At 48.1% G+C, this 15,067-nt stretch overlaps 1 long non-coding RNA gene across 1 annotated transcript; it reads left to right on the forward strand.

Annotated features, from left to right (window-relative positions):
* Nucleotides 1–412: 412 nt before the first annotated feature.
* On the forward strand, nt 413–14,760 carry LOC137522342 (uncharacterized). Its single transcript, XR_011022270.1, has 2 exons — nt 413–548; nt 14,391–14,760. It is a non-coding gene; the product is annotated as an uncharacterized lncRNA (long non-coding RNA).
* The last annotated feature ends 307 nt before the right edge of the window (nt 14,761–15,067 follow it).

Below are 15,067 nucleotides of genomic sequence, written 5' to 3' on the forward strand. Positions count from 1 at the left end.
CTGCAGCTCTGGCCTTACACTGCTACTGCCTACTGAGTGCGCTCTAGTGGCTGCAGCTCTGGCCTAACACTGCTACTGCCTATAGTGCACCCTCTAGTGGCTGCAGCTCTAGCCTAACACTGCTACTGCCTATAGAGCGCCCCCTAGTGGCTGCAGCTCTGGCCTAACACTTCTACTGCCTAATTAAACCCGACGGAAAACGCCGGCTCGCAGGTGCGTTGGACAAAAAACTGCGCCCGGGTGCGTCGGAAACACAACGCATCGAAACGCAGCGTCGGGTGTGAAAGGTAAAATGAAAGTCTATGGCCTTTCATCTTACCTTGGTTAACGCACAAAATCTGCCCTAATGTGAAAGAGCCCTTAGTGAATGGCAGTTGCTCTGTCCAACTGCCAAAAACTGTGTAGCGAGCAGAGAAGCTGGCCAGCATCATTGTTTAAATCCTTTTTAGGGAATATCTTATAAAGAATAAAAGCCGTGCTGAGAATCCCCTATGAAGAGATGGACTAGTCCAAAACCTGTCGGTTCTGTCAGATTTCTACTGCCTACTGTAAGTGACAGCAACATAGGAGAAAAGTAATTTATGGTTCATTTTACTCTGGAGAAAATGTACTTCTTATTTGTCTATGTTTGTACATATTTTACATTTTACAATCTTTCGCCATAGTGCCCCTTTAATGTAAACACATATACTAAATGTTTAAATAAGCAGAAGCAGTTTCTAGTTATTGACCGGCGCACTTCTTAACACAGCAGTTTTCTTCATTTAAGGGCAAGCCGTAATAGCGCCACGCTGAGCGGAACATTAACAAAAGTCCGATAAGAGCAGCGCTGAAGTACATCGAATGCGTCCGCGGTGAGACGCATTTCCTGCTGTTTACATCAGCCTGACAGCTCCATATATCCTCCCCAACACACACTCTTATGCTGGCCACTAATGATCCAATCTTACCAAATGGATTTACATCACTGGAGCGTATAGGTACAGATGTCCTGACACCCTAGACTCCGCCCTCTATGAGCCTACAAGCCAGCACCTATTCAGTATGAGCTCTTTGGGGGAGACTCCCTAACACTGCTACTGCCTACTGAGTGCGCTCTAGAGGCTGCAGCTCTGGCCTAACACTGTTACTGCCTATAGAGCTCCCCCTAGTGGCTGCAGCTCTGGCCTAACACTGCTACTGCCTATAGAGCTCCCACTAGTGGCTGCAGCTCTGGCCTAACACTGCTGCTGCCTATAGAGCACCCCCTAGTGGCTGCAGCTCTGGCCTAACACTGCTACTGCCTATAGAGCGCCCCCTAGTGGCTGCAGCTTTGGCCTAACACTGTTACTGCCTATAGAGCTCCCCCTAGTGGCTGCAGCTCTGGCCTAACACTGCTACTGCCTATAGAGCACCCCCTAGTGGCTGCAGCTCTGGCCTGCTACTGCCTACTGAGTGCGCTCTAGTGGCTGCAGCTCTGGCCTAACACTGCTACTACCTATAGAGCGCCCCTAGAGGCTGCAGCTCTGGCCTAACACTGTTACTGCCTATAGAGCTCCCCCTAGTGGCTGCAGCTCTGGCCTAACACTGCTACTACTTATAGAGCACCCCCTAGTGGCTGCAGCTCTGGCCTAACACTGCTACTACCTATAGAGCGCCCCTAGTGGCTGCAGCTGTGGCCTAACACTGCTACTACCTATAGAGCGCCCCTAGTGGCTGCAGCTCTGGCCTAACACTGCTACTACCTATAGAGCACCTCCTAGTGGCTGCAGCTCTGGCCTAACACTGCTACTGCCTATAGAGCACCCCCTAGTGGCTGCAGCTCTTGCCTAACACTGCTACTACCTATAGAGCGCCCCCTAGTGGCTGCAGCTCTGGCCTGCTACTGCCTACTGAGTGCGCTCTAGTGGCTGCAGCTCTGGCCTAACACTGCTACTGCCTATAGAGCGCCTCCTAGTGGCTGCAGCTCTGGCCTAACACTGCTACTGCCTATAGTGCACCCCTAGTGGCTGCAGCTCTGGCCTAACACTGCTACTGCCTATAGAGCGCCCCCTAGTGGCTGCAGCTCTGACCTAACACTGCTACTGCCTATAGAGCTCCCCCTAGTGGCTGCAGCTCTGGCCTAACACTGCTACTGCCTATAGAGCGCCTCCTAGTGGCTGCAGCTCTGGCCTAACACTGCTACTGCCTACCAGTGTTGCCAACCGTCAGTAAATTTACTGACAGTCAGTAGAAAAGTCAACAAATCTGGGCTGTCAGTAAAGTCCATAAAAAAATTTGTAGTGTCAGTAAAAAAAAACACCCCTCTCTCTTTCCCAGAAGATCACAGTACTTACTGCTTATCAGTTCACGTATCACTCTGGAATGTACACTGCTCTAGCTAAAGGTGGCCATACATCTGTAGACTTGGTGGCCGATCGACCATCCGATAAGACAATTATTATTGATATTATAAAAATCAGTGCCATCAAGAGCATGCCTAGGTGACAATCAAACCAATTTTGGGCCGAAATCGGTTGCATGTATCGATCGCATGTAACAATCGGACATGCTGGAAAATCTCAGGTTGGCATGCTCAATCAGGTGTGCAGCGGTAAGGGCAGCGATAATCGAGAACAAATGTGGCGGAAACCCCCGGCCGAATCCCCCAAATGTAAATGTATCAAAGTCCCCCCCCCCCCCTGAAGTGCATTAATACTTCACCTGTCCGGTGTCCGCCACTGCACTCTTCTTCCTCATTCGCAGCCGGTGGCCGGTGTATTGCACGTAAGAGCGCATGTGTGATCTCTTTCATTTAATTTCATTAATATTAGATGTCAGTAAAAAAGGTGTTCTGTCAGTAAATTTTTTGTGCTTTGTCAGTAAAAATGTATTTCCGAGGTTGGCAACACTGCTGCCTACTGAGTGCGCTCTAGTGGCTGCAGCTCTGGCCTAACACTGCTACTGCCTATAGAGCTCCCCCTAGTGGCTGCAGCTCTGGCCTAACACTGCTACTGCCTATAGAGCTCCCCCTAGTGGCTGCAGCTCTGGCCTAACACTGCTACTGCCTATAGAGCGCGTCCTAGTGGCTGCAGCTCTGGCCTAACACTGCTACTGCCTATAGAGCACACCCTAGTGGCTGCAGCTCTGGCCTAACACTGCTACTGCCTATAGAGCGCTCCCTAGTGGCTGCAGCTCTGGCCTAACACTACTACTGCCTATAGTGCACCCCCTACTGGCTGCAGCTCTGGCCTAACACTGCTACTGCCTATAGAGAGCCACCTAGTGGCTGCAGCTCTGGCATAACACTGCTACTGCCTATAGAGTGCCCCCTAGTGGCTGCAGCTCTGGCCTAACACTGCTACTGCCTATAGAGCTCCCCCTAGTGGCTGCAGCTCTGGCCTAACACTGCTACTGCCTATAGAGCTCCCCCTAGTGGCTGCAGCTCTGGCCTAACACTGCTACTGCCTATAGAGCGCGTCCTAGTGGCTGCAGCTCTGGCCTAACACTGCTACTGCCTATAGAGCTCCCCCTAGTGGCTGCAGCTCTGGCCTAACACTGCTACTGCCTATAGAGTGCCCCCTAGTGGCTGCAGCTCTGGCCTAACACTGCTACTGCCTACAGAGCACCCCCTAGTGGCTGCAGCTCTGGCCTAACACTGCTACTGCCTACAGAGCACCCCCTAGTGGCTGCAGCTCTGGCCTAACACTGCTACTGCCTATAGTGCACCCCCTAGTGGCTGCAGCTCTTGCCTAACACTGCTACTGCCTATAGAGTGCCCCCTAGTGGCTGCAGCTGTGGCCTAACACTGCTACTACCTATAGAGCGCCCCTAGTGGTTGCAGCTCTGGCCTAACACTGCTACTGCCTATAGAGTGCCACCTAGTGGCTGCAGCTCTGGCATAACACTGCTACTGCCTATAGAGCGCCCCCTAGTGGCTGCAGCTCTTGCCTAACACTGCTACTGCCTATAGAGCGCCCCCTAGTGGCTGCAGCTCTGGCCTAACACTGCTACTGCCTATAGAGGACCCCCTAGTGGCTGCAGCTCTGGCCCAACTACTGCTACTGCCTATAGAGGGCCCCCTAGTGGCTGCAGCTCTGGCCCAACTACTGCTACTGCCTATAGAGCTCCCCCTAGTGGCTGCAGCTTTGGCCTAACACTGCTACTGCCTACTGAGTGCGCTCTAGTGGCTGCAGCTCTGGCCTAACACTGCTACTGCCTATAGTGCACCCCCTAGTGGCTGCAGCTCTGGCCTAACACTGCTACTGCCTATAGAGCTCCCCCTAGTGGCTGCAGCTCTGGCCTAACACTACTACTGCCTATAGTGCACCCCCTACTGGCTGCAGCTCTGGCCTAACACTGCTACTGCCCATAGAGCGCCCCCTAGTGGCTGCAGCTCTGGCCTAACACTGCTACTGCCTATAGAGCGCCCCCTAGTGGCTGCAGCTCTGGCCTAACACTGCTACTGCCTATAGAGCGCCCCCTAGTGGCTGCAGCTCTGGCCTAACACTGCTACTGCCTATAGAGCGCCCCCTAGTGGCTGCAGCTCTGGCCTAACACTGCTACTGCCTATAGAGCACCCCTAGTGGCTGCAGCTCTGGCCTAACACTGCTACTGCCTATAGTGCACCCCCTAGTGGCTGCAGCTCTTGCCTAACACTGCTACTGCCTATAGAGCGCCCCCTAGTGGCTGCAGCTGTGGCCTAACACTGCTACTACCTATAGAGCGCCCCTAGTGGTTGCAGCTCTGGCCTAACACTGCTACTGCCTATAGAGCGCCCCCTAGTGGCTGCAGCTCTGGCCTAACACTGCTACTGCCTATAGTGCACCCCCTAGTGGCTGCAGCTCTTGCCTAACACTGCTACTGCCTATAGAGCGCCCCCTAGTGGCTGCAGCTGTGGCCTAACACTGCTACTACCTATAGAGCGCCCCTAGTGGTTGCAGCTCTGGCCTAACATTGCTACTGCCTATAGAGTGCCACCTAGTGGCTGCAGCTCTGGCATAACACTGCTACTGCCTATAGAGCGCCCCCTAGTGGCTGCAGCTCTTGCCTAACACTGCTACTGCCTATAGAGCGCCCCCTAGTGGCTGCAGCTCTGGCCTAACACTGCTACTGCCTATAGAGGGCCCCCTAGTGGCTGCAGCTCTGGCCCAACTACTGCTACTGCCTATAGAGGGCCCCCTAGTGGCTGCAGCTCTGGCCCAACTACTGCTACTGCCTATAGAGCTCCCCCTAGTGGCTGCAGCTTTGGCCTAACACTGCTACTGCCTACTGAGTGCGCTCTAGTGGCTGCAGCTCTGGCCTAACACTGCTACTGCCTATAGTGCACCCCCTAGTGGCTGCAGCTCTGGCCTAACACTGCTACTGCCTATAGAGCTCCCCCTAGTGGCTGCAGCTCTGGCCTAACACTACTACTGCCTATAGTGCACCCCCTACTGGCTGCAGCTCTGGCCTAACACTGCTACTGCCCATAGAGCGCCCCCTAGTGGCTGCAGCTCTGGCCTAACACTGCTACTGCCTATAGAGCGCCCCCTAGTGGCTGCAGCTCTGGCCTAACACTGCTACTGCCTATAGAGCGCCCCCTAGTGGCTGCAGCTCTGGCCTAACACTGCTACTGCCTATAGAGCGCCCCCTAGTGGCTGCAGCTCTGGCCTAACACTGCTACTGCCTATAGAGCACCCCTAGTGGCTGCAGCTCTGGCCTAACACTGCTACTGCCTATAGAGCGCCCCCTAGTGGCTGCAGCTCTGGCCTAACACTGCTACTGCCTATAGAGTGCCCCCTAGTGGCTGCAGCTCTGGCCTAACACTGCTACTGCCTATAGAGCATCGCCTAGTGGCTGCAGCTCTGGACTAACACTGCTACTGCTTATAGAGCGCCCCCTAGTGGCTGCAGCTCTGGCCTAACCCTGCTACTGCCTATAGAGCACCCCCTAGTGGCTGCAGCTCTGGCCTAACACTGCTACTACCTATAGAGCGTGTCCTAGTGGCTGCAGCTCTGGCCTAACACTGCTACTGCCTATAGAGCGCCCCCTAGTGGCTGCAGCTCTGACCTAACACTGCTACTGCCTATAGAGCGCCCCCTAGTGGCTGCAGCTCTGGCCTAACACTGCTACTGCCTATAGAGCACCCCCTAGTGGCTGCAGCTCTGGCCCAACTACTGCTACTACCTATAGAGCTCCCCCTAGTGGCTGCAGCTCTGGCCTAACACTGCTACTGTCTATAGAGCGCCCACTAGTGGCTGCAGGTCTGACCTAACACTGCTACTGCCTATAGAGCGCCCCCTAGTGGCTGCAGCTCTGGCCTAACACTGCTACTGCCTATAGAGCACCCCCTAGTGGCTGCAGCTCTGGCCCAACTACTGCTACTACCTATAGAGCTCCCCCTAGTGGCTGCAGCTCTGGCCCAACTACTGCTACTGTCTATAGAGCTCCCCCTAGTGGCTGCAGCTCTGGCCCAACTACTGCTACTGTCTATAGAGCTCCCCCTAGTGGCTGCCTCACAAGCACTTTGAGTCCGACAGGAGAAAGGCGCTATATAAAAAAAGAAATTATTATTATTATTACAAACCCCGCCGAACTGCACCGCAAGTGTGCTTCCTGTCCCAGCTGTCACTTCTCCCTTACTTCCCTTCCCATCATAAGCAGCTAGAGGTGCCCCCGACTGAAGGGTGATAGCCGTCCCCTGGGGGAGTAACCTCTCAGTTACACTCTCATCAGGACTCTGCATAGGGAAGGAGGGAGGCACTGGGGGAGGGGAGGGAGCTGCCTTTCCATCATCAGGCGCCTGTAGGCATGTGCCTACACTGCCTTATGGTAAATTTTTAGACCGTAGCTTCTGATAAGAAGCTGTCAGTCTTTCTACTGGGGACTTAGATCAATGACTGGGATTTTATCAACCTACCATCTGGAGTTGGGAAGGATTTTTTTTCCTTTTTGGACCAAGCCTTGTAAAGATGCCCATTCAGGCGTCTCGCTCACCATTACCGTTGCGCAGCCAATCGAGCAAGTGGACCCTACATCTTGCAGCATGTCCAACTGATTCATGCAACCAATTTCTGCCTGGGCATGCACTTGGCACCAATTTTCATCGAATTACAATAATCAAATCAGATGGTCGATTGGCCGCCAAATAGCCTGATGTATGGCAAACCTTAAAGGACATCCGAGGCGAAAATTAACTGATGAGAAAAACAATTGTATCTATCCTCCTTCTCCTAAAAAAAGACTTTTTTTTAAGATATCCCACAGTTTTATTTTATATTTAAATCGAGTTTTTAAGTTTTTACTGTTTTACTGTCTCTGCTCAATGACACCTTCATTGAAGTATACCAGAGCTCAAATATATGAATTATTGATCTTTTTTATCTCTTTCCTGCTCTCAGAAGCCATTTACTGACAGGAAAGTGTTTAATGGCAGTAATTACCTATTAGTGAGGGTTATGCAAAAGTCCAACCCAATCTGACCCGATCCCGACTCGAACAGAAACTGCCACTTACATTCCTGATATTTAACTCTTTCAGGCAGAGAAAGAAAAAAAGAAACAAATCTTAGTTATTTGTGTACTAGTCACTGTACATACACATGTCCATCTCATCATGTCACATGTCACCTCGGATCCACTTTAAGGTTTTTTGCTTTCTTCTGGATCAAATGTAATATGCGAGGGTGGAGGACAGAGATGTACCTAATCTTTACTTTACTAATTTGAGGTTTTTTGTTTGTTTTTTCTCTTGGTTGGGATTGATGGGCGGATGTCTTTTTTTCAACCAAACTAACTAACAGGCCTGTCAGACGGATGTCTCTATTTCTGTATTCTGTTTGTGGTCATCACATCTCCTGATGGGAAGGATGTAAGATTGAACTTTGAGGTTGTATCCAAATGACAACCCGGGCCCCCGCTTCTGTGTATTATATAATGCCCCCGGGGGAACTAGAGCTGATCTCCTCCATTACATCTCAGCTTGTTACCGCGATGCACCGTGCCATCCATCCGGAGGATATAATGACGGGAGAACATTGTGTAACCGGCGGCTGCACCTGTGTCTCCCTCCGTATAGCGCTGTGGACATTTCCCAGCATCCATGCGGTGTGATTGCACGCCTCCCGGCAGAATAGCATTGTTTTAATTAGATATTTGCTATTCACCAGCTTTGAGGGCTGCTGGGGCCGCTTCCACGTGATGTTCCTGTGTTTGTACGGTGATAAATATATTGACAGCTGCATTAGCGGTTATGCAAATTAACTAAATGGGGTAAGTGAGTAAATGGCGTATTCGTAGGCGTGATGTACACTCTTATTAAATGCTATACACAAGGGTAAACCCCCTACGCGTATGTCATCGCGGGCAATGCGTCAGCGCGGATCAGACACTGCCTCAGTCTTGTCATCGCTTAGTAAAGATTGATCACCCAGGTGAAATATGTGATGCACTATTAAAAAGGAAAAGAACGCTAACGTGTTTGTTACTTGTGAAAACTGGCGGACTAAGTTACCATTTTACCATCTTCATATGAACCAATGTGATAAAAGTTCTGTCCTTTAAAGAGAATCTGTACTGTGAAAATCTTACATAAATAAATGTACCAGCCTGTTTGTTGTCTTCTCCTAGCCCCTTCTGCGACCTTTTCGCCGCTCCCCGCTGCTTTCTTGGTTATAAAATCACTCTTTTAGTCATTGTTTTTGTAAACAATAAAGTTGCCTGCCAAACAGGAAATACATCATCAGAGCAGGTGCCTGTTTGCAGTGGCTCCTCTCAACCCTGACTTGACTACTGGAATGTTACTCCCAGTGTTGCCTCAGCTGCGTGTCTGGGCTTGGAACTGAGCTTTCTGCACTCACAGCTGTTCACAAGGTCACAGCTCCGTGAGCTTCAGACAGGCTGGCTGTGAGCAGAGACCTTGCCTGTGACTCATACACACAGCACACACACAGAGCCTGCAGGGGGCGTGCATTACTTCTCCCTATCACAGCAGAGGCAGCACATTCCTCCATGGGTCGACAAAGCTTGACAAAGAAAAGAAGATGAGATAAGGCGGCAGTAATCCAGACCACATTAGATCAGGTATAGGAACTTATAGGATAGAAGAAATAAGGCTGAAAATTTTGTTAAAGAGTCTCTTTAACGATAAACATACACACGTCATACTTACCTCCTGCGTAGTCTATTTCTCAATCTCTTTCTTCTCTCATGTGTCCTGTTTGTTCACTGTGATCAACGGAATTCTCCGTCCTCCATTTTGAAAATGGCAACTACCCCATAACAGCTTCCTGGTCAGCACACTATTAAATTGTAATATCGCCCACTTGGGCCATAGGAAACGTGGACATTACTTTTCTCATCAGTTGTCCTTTCGAATATAACTGACAGCAACTGATATATATATATAACTGACAGCAACTGATATATATATAACTGACAGCAACTGATATATATAACTGACAGCAAATGATATATTTCAGTTCTGACAAAATCTTGTCAGAACTGGAAGGAATGGTTGTTAGAAGAAAATGGTGAGCTCCTGAGAGGAACTGACGGCGAGGTAAGTATGTAATATTCATTTGCGGGTACATCATGTGTTTATTCTAAATCATTTTACTCGGTTCAGGTTCACCAGGAATTGATGTTCCCTGGCAGATTCGATCACTGTGATCAAATCTTCCAGAGCTTGACGTCTCAATGTAGCCGCTGACAGGCCGGATTTACATCACAGGAGCCTACAGGCACAGATTTCCCGGCACCCCCGGCACCCTAGACTTCCACTTCCATGAACCTACAAATGCCTGCCGAACTGCACCGCAAGCTGGCCGTATTCGGTAGCAAGAGCTATCCTCAATATTAAGTAGCTAGACTCCTCCACAGAGTTGTTATTGCCTGATGAAGCGGGATCAAACCTGCGAAACACGTTGCATATTTGGAGTTCATAAATAAAATACATTGACTGTCTTTACTGCAGTCGTTGTGTGTCTACTTGGAGGAGGTAAGTCCACCACTACCTCCTCTATTTACCAAGAATTTGTTTTTTTAAGCTCATTTAGCTTCCTTTTATCCTTTTGGCGCCTCTGTTCTCCTGCATAATATTGAGTCCACCCTGGGTGGAGGGTTGAACCCCCTTTTTCTCATCTACAGAGAGCGACTTCTTATTCCTGAGTGGGGTCAGGAAAATCTCCCCACCTGCCTTTACAGTGGTTGCCTAATGGTAACCCTGGCTTGTGAGTATTAATATTTACTCTATCTAATAACCATTTACCAGTACATATTACACTATTGGGGCTCTTGGTGTTCCTTGTTTTTATTAAGTATCTAGAGGTGCCTCTGACTGAAGGGAGATCTGGTCAGTGGAATGGGTGAGTAACCTCTCATCTACACTCTGCTCGCGACACTGCATAGGTAAGGCAGGAGGAAGGCATTTGGGGAAGGGACTGAGCCGCCATTGCATCATCAGCCGCCTGTAGGCATGAGTACCTTATGGTAAATTTGGCCCTGGCCTGCATGGTAGTGTGTATCTGCTGACCAGGTCAGATTTGTAGGCCAGACATAGGATCCTGAAGCTGATTCTGAAGTGGATAGAGTGCTTGTGGAGGGATTTGCAAAGTACATTCATGGAGACAGAACAGTGGGAAGGATAGATTAGTCAGGCTTCTGCGTTCATGAAGAGATTGTAGGGGGGGGGGGTGGGGGGGGGGGACGGGATGCAGTTCAGAGGGAGACCTGACAGGAGGGTGTTGATAAAGTCCAGGCAGGAGATGATGAGGGCATGGACAAGTCATGGACAAGGAGTCAAGGGTGACAACCCAGGCAGAGGGCCTTTGCGGTCGGGCAGATGATTGTACCATTGACAGTGACATAGAGGTCCGCAGGGGGTTAAATAATATGGTGCAGGAAAATTAGGAGTTCTGTTTTGTCCAGGTTTAACTTCAGGAACCTGGCTGACATCCAGGATGAAATGGTTGAGAGGCAGGAGGATACCTTCTCCATGGTGGTGGTGGAGAGGTGTGTGGTATGGAGGTAGATCTGAGGGGATCAGTGAATAATGGCGCACAGCGCCTATGCATAAAAATGGCGCCGCATTAAAAAGATACGCTTATCGCTATTTATCGTTAGTACTGCATAATAATGGCGCACAGGGAAAAAAGAAGAAAAACGGCACACACTAACGTTATTTATCAATAGTGGCACACAGTAACGTTATTTATCAATAGTGGCACACACTAACGTTATTTATCAATAGTGGCACACACTAACGTTATCTATCAATAGTGGCACACACTAACGTTATTTATCAATAGTGGCACACACTAACATTATTTATCAATAGTGGCACACACTAACGTTATTTATCAATAGCGCCCTACATAAGCCAAACTGCAGATGTTATTTAACTTCAAAACGGTGAATGGATTTAATGTAACACTGTCAAGGTTAGGGTTAGGGACCACCAGGGAGGTCTTAGGGTTAGGAACCACCAGGGGGGGTCTTAGTGTTAGGCACCACCAGGGGGGGTCTTAGGGTTAGGCACCAACAGGGGGTCTTAGGGTTAGGAACCACCAGGGGGTCTTAGTGTTAGGCACCACCAGGGGGGGTCTTAGGGTTAGGCACCACCAGGGGGTCTTAGGGTTAGGCACCACCAGGGGGGTGGTTAGGGTTAGGCACCACCAGGGGGGTCTTAGGGTTAGGCACCACAGGGGGGGTCTTAGGGTTAGGCACCACTGGGGGGGGTCTTAGGGTTAGGCACCACCAAGGGGGTCTTAGGCTTAGGCACCACCAGGGGGTCTAGGGGTTAGGGATAGGTACAGGGAGTGTTCTGTGTGAGAGTAGGGTTAGATATAGTTACAGTACAATATACACCACCAGGGGGTCTTAGGGTTAGGAACCACCAGGGGGGGTCTTAGGGTTAGGCACAGGGAGGGTTCTGTGTGAGAGTAGGGTTAGATATAGTTACAGTACAATATACACCACCAGGGGGTCTTAGGGTTAGGAACCACCAGGGGGGGTCTTAGGGTTAGGCACCATCAGGGGGGTGGTTAGGGTTAGGCACCACCGGGGGGGGGGGGGGTTTAGGGGTTAGGGATAGGTACAGAGAGGGTTCTGTGTGTTAACGCTAAATAACAATAAGGCTTTAACGCTAAATAACAATAAGGCTTTAACGCTAAATAACAATAAGGCTTTAACGCTAAATAACAATAAGGCTTTAACGTTAAATAGCGATAAGCGGCAAACGGATTAGCGGCAACACTGTGCGCCATTATTCACAGGCGCCATTTTCAGATGGATGCAGATCTGAGTGTCCTCTGTGTATATGTGGTAACTGATGCTCAGAGAAGACATGAGATTGGCGATGGAGGTGGTGTAAATTGAGAACAACAAGGGGCCAAGAACAGAGCCTTGGGGAACCCCAAACAAGACAAGGGTGTAGGCTGAGGAAAAGCCACTGAAGGAGGTCTTAAAGGAACGATTTGAGAGGTAGGGAGCCATTGAGCACTCTCCACTGAGACAGCATATTAACTTTACAGATTTAATTACAGTGCATAGCAGTGGATTCATGCCTGGACTCACAACAGGGTCACTTTAAATGCTAGTATCAGAGATTTACATCTGGCATTCACCACTATAGCCTGGCAGCATCTCTGTGTATTTCATTTTTTTCCTCTGCTCAGTCTCTTATTTTTGCCAAGTTCAGAATCCATCAATACTTTAATTAGCATTTGTTTTAGAAATGTCACTAAATGCTGGTGGCAAATGGCTGCGGATGCAGGTGACGACTGAATGTCAAAACCAGTGACGTCAGATCATCCGAGGACTTGTGGAGACAGATATCAGCACTGTCGGTGCCAAAAACCATCAAGAGCTTTGGCTGATCTGAAGATCGGGGGATGATAAAACTGGGGGTCTAGTGTCAGAAGCTGGGGGTTTGTAATTGCATATATTGGAAGATACTGTAGATGCAAATCATATATTCTTAATGTCGTTCTACTTCAGCAGTCGCAATCATAATTGACTACAAGGATATGTATGGGTAGAAAATATGTCAGGAAACCAGTGCTGAAGATGAGCTTGTTATTTTAATATTCCAAAAAGTGCAAAAAAGTACAATAGGTACAAAAATCTTCAATCAATAAATCCACTTACAGACATAGGCCTATTAAAAGTAGTATAGTGCAATAGGTTTAGTAAACGATTTTTAAGGCAACAATGTCAACTAGTTTCGGATCACGAGGATCCTTCCTCAGGCCTTTACGAAAATAATGTACATCTAAAAATGTAAAATGCATAAAAACACAAAATATTAGAAAATTGCAACAACAAAAAATAAATAAAAAGGGTGCACTACCACCGCTAAAGAAAATCAGGAAGTGTAAAGAAGAAGGGCAACAACGTCAACTTGTTTCGGATCACGAGGATCCTTCCTCAGGCCTTTACAAATATAATGTACATCTAAAAATGTAAAATACAAAAAAAAAAACACAAAATATTAGAAAATTGCAACAAAAATAAAAATAAAAATAAATAGGTGAACTACCACCGCTAAAGAAGATCAGGAAGCGTAAAGAAGAAAAAAGCAACAATGGAAGAGTAAGAAACAACACAAACCAAAATACACTAAAAGGCTAATGTGAATAACAAGTGAGTATATTGGATAACACCCAAATATGTGAATAGCCCATAGAATATAGAAATAAAAATGGACACCTGAACAGCATGAGCTGTAACACAAATAGCAAGAGGTACATATCATCTGGACAACCTCAAAGCCAGCCAGTTAGCACCACCTAAAGTATGCAAATTCCACCATAAATCTAATTATATAGTTTCAAAAATAATACAGGACATCCAAAACACAAAATCACAAAGGCATAATGTAATCACGTAGGACTAAGGACCTTAGTGATTACTTTATGCTCTTGGGATCTTGTATTTTCAGAAGCTGGGGGGTTCTCAGAACCAGCTTAGATTTAGGTAAACATTATTGGCCTGGGTTAGATGAAAATGTTGAGTTAGACTAATATTAAAGGGAAACTCTGAAATGTTCCCACTATGATACACTTGTAGGCAGTTGTGTAGTGGCAACAGCATGGAATCCACTGTATAGATTGGCCTCAAAGAATGATGGATACGTCACTTTTTCTCACCTCACCACGTACAGAGGAATCAGAAGGGGGACATTTTTACTAGAGTACAGTCATTTTTTATCTGTAGGGATGATTCGTGGCATTCTCCTATGCAGTTAGCGGATATAGGAATCAAATGATTGTGATTGGTTATGGGCGTATGCTTTAGAAGGATGGACGCTGGATGCTTTAGAAGGATGGAATGACCTTGGCCAAGGACAGATTTCTGAAGGAAACGGTTCTTCATCACAGCATATGACTCCATAAACATTGATCGTGAAAGCTGAATGATTAATCAATTGATTCTATGTTCTTATTCTCCAAGGTTGGACAAGTTCCAGAAGCCAACGTGCTGAAGAATTATGACCGGCACCTAATCTTTTCCTCAGATGTCAATAGTTGTTCTGCATAGCTTCTTTGAGCAGCTGGCCGGATCCAACGTCCATATATACATCATACTTGTCCACAGCCGGATTCAACTCATTTTGTAGCTTGGTTAAACTAATTGAAAGGAAAATGACAGCTGAGCACGAGGTGGACCATCACCATGGGAGTCAGGCTTTCTTAACCTGGATTCAGATTCATGCTGTTTTCCTTTTTTGGTGAATATTTAATTCAAGGGTTGGAAGGAAGAGAGACTGATTTGCGTTGTCCATAATTCCATCACAGAAAAATAAAGGGAGAAGAACCCATGAGAGCCCTTGTTGGGTGTTCTTGAGGGTGTAACCCACGGGAGCCCCACCTGGTGGGACATTCTTATGTGTGTAGATGTAACGTGTCAGTGTAGATAGTTATACTCACACCTTCTTGGTTGTTTCAGGGGTAAGTCTATAGAAGTCTATTGACTGCGCCTTACTAGATTGTCAAGTCATCCAGTCTATCTTTTTGGTAACACCCTTTATCTTCAGCTGACGACCTATAGTCAGTTCACACCACAACAGTAATTTCTGTACATTTTTCTAGATCGACACCAACATAAAATGCACGGTGAGATGCGGAATG

Source organism: Hyperolius riggenbachi, chromosome 6 (genome assembly GCF_040937935.1).
Source record: "Hyperolius riggenbachi isolate aHypRig1 chromosome 6, aHypRig1.pri, whole genome shotgun sequence".
Classification (NCBI taxonomy): Eukaryota; Metazoa; Chordata; class Amphibia; order Anura; family Hyperoliidae; genus Hyperolius; species Hyperolius riggenbachi.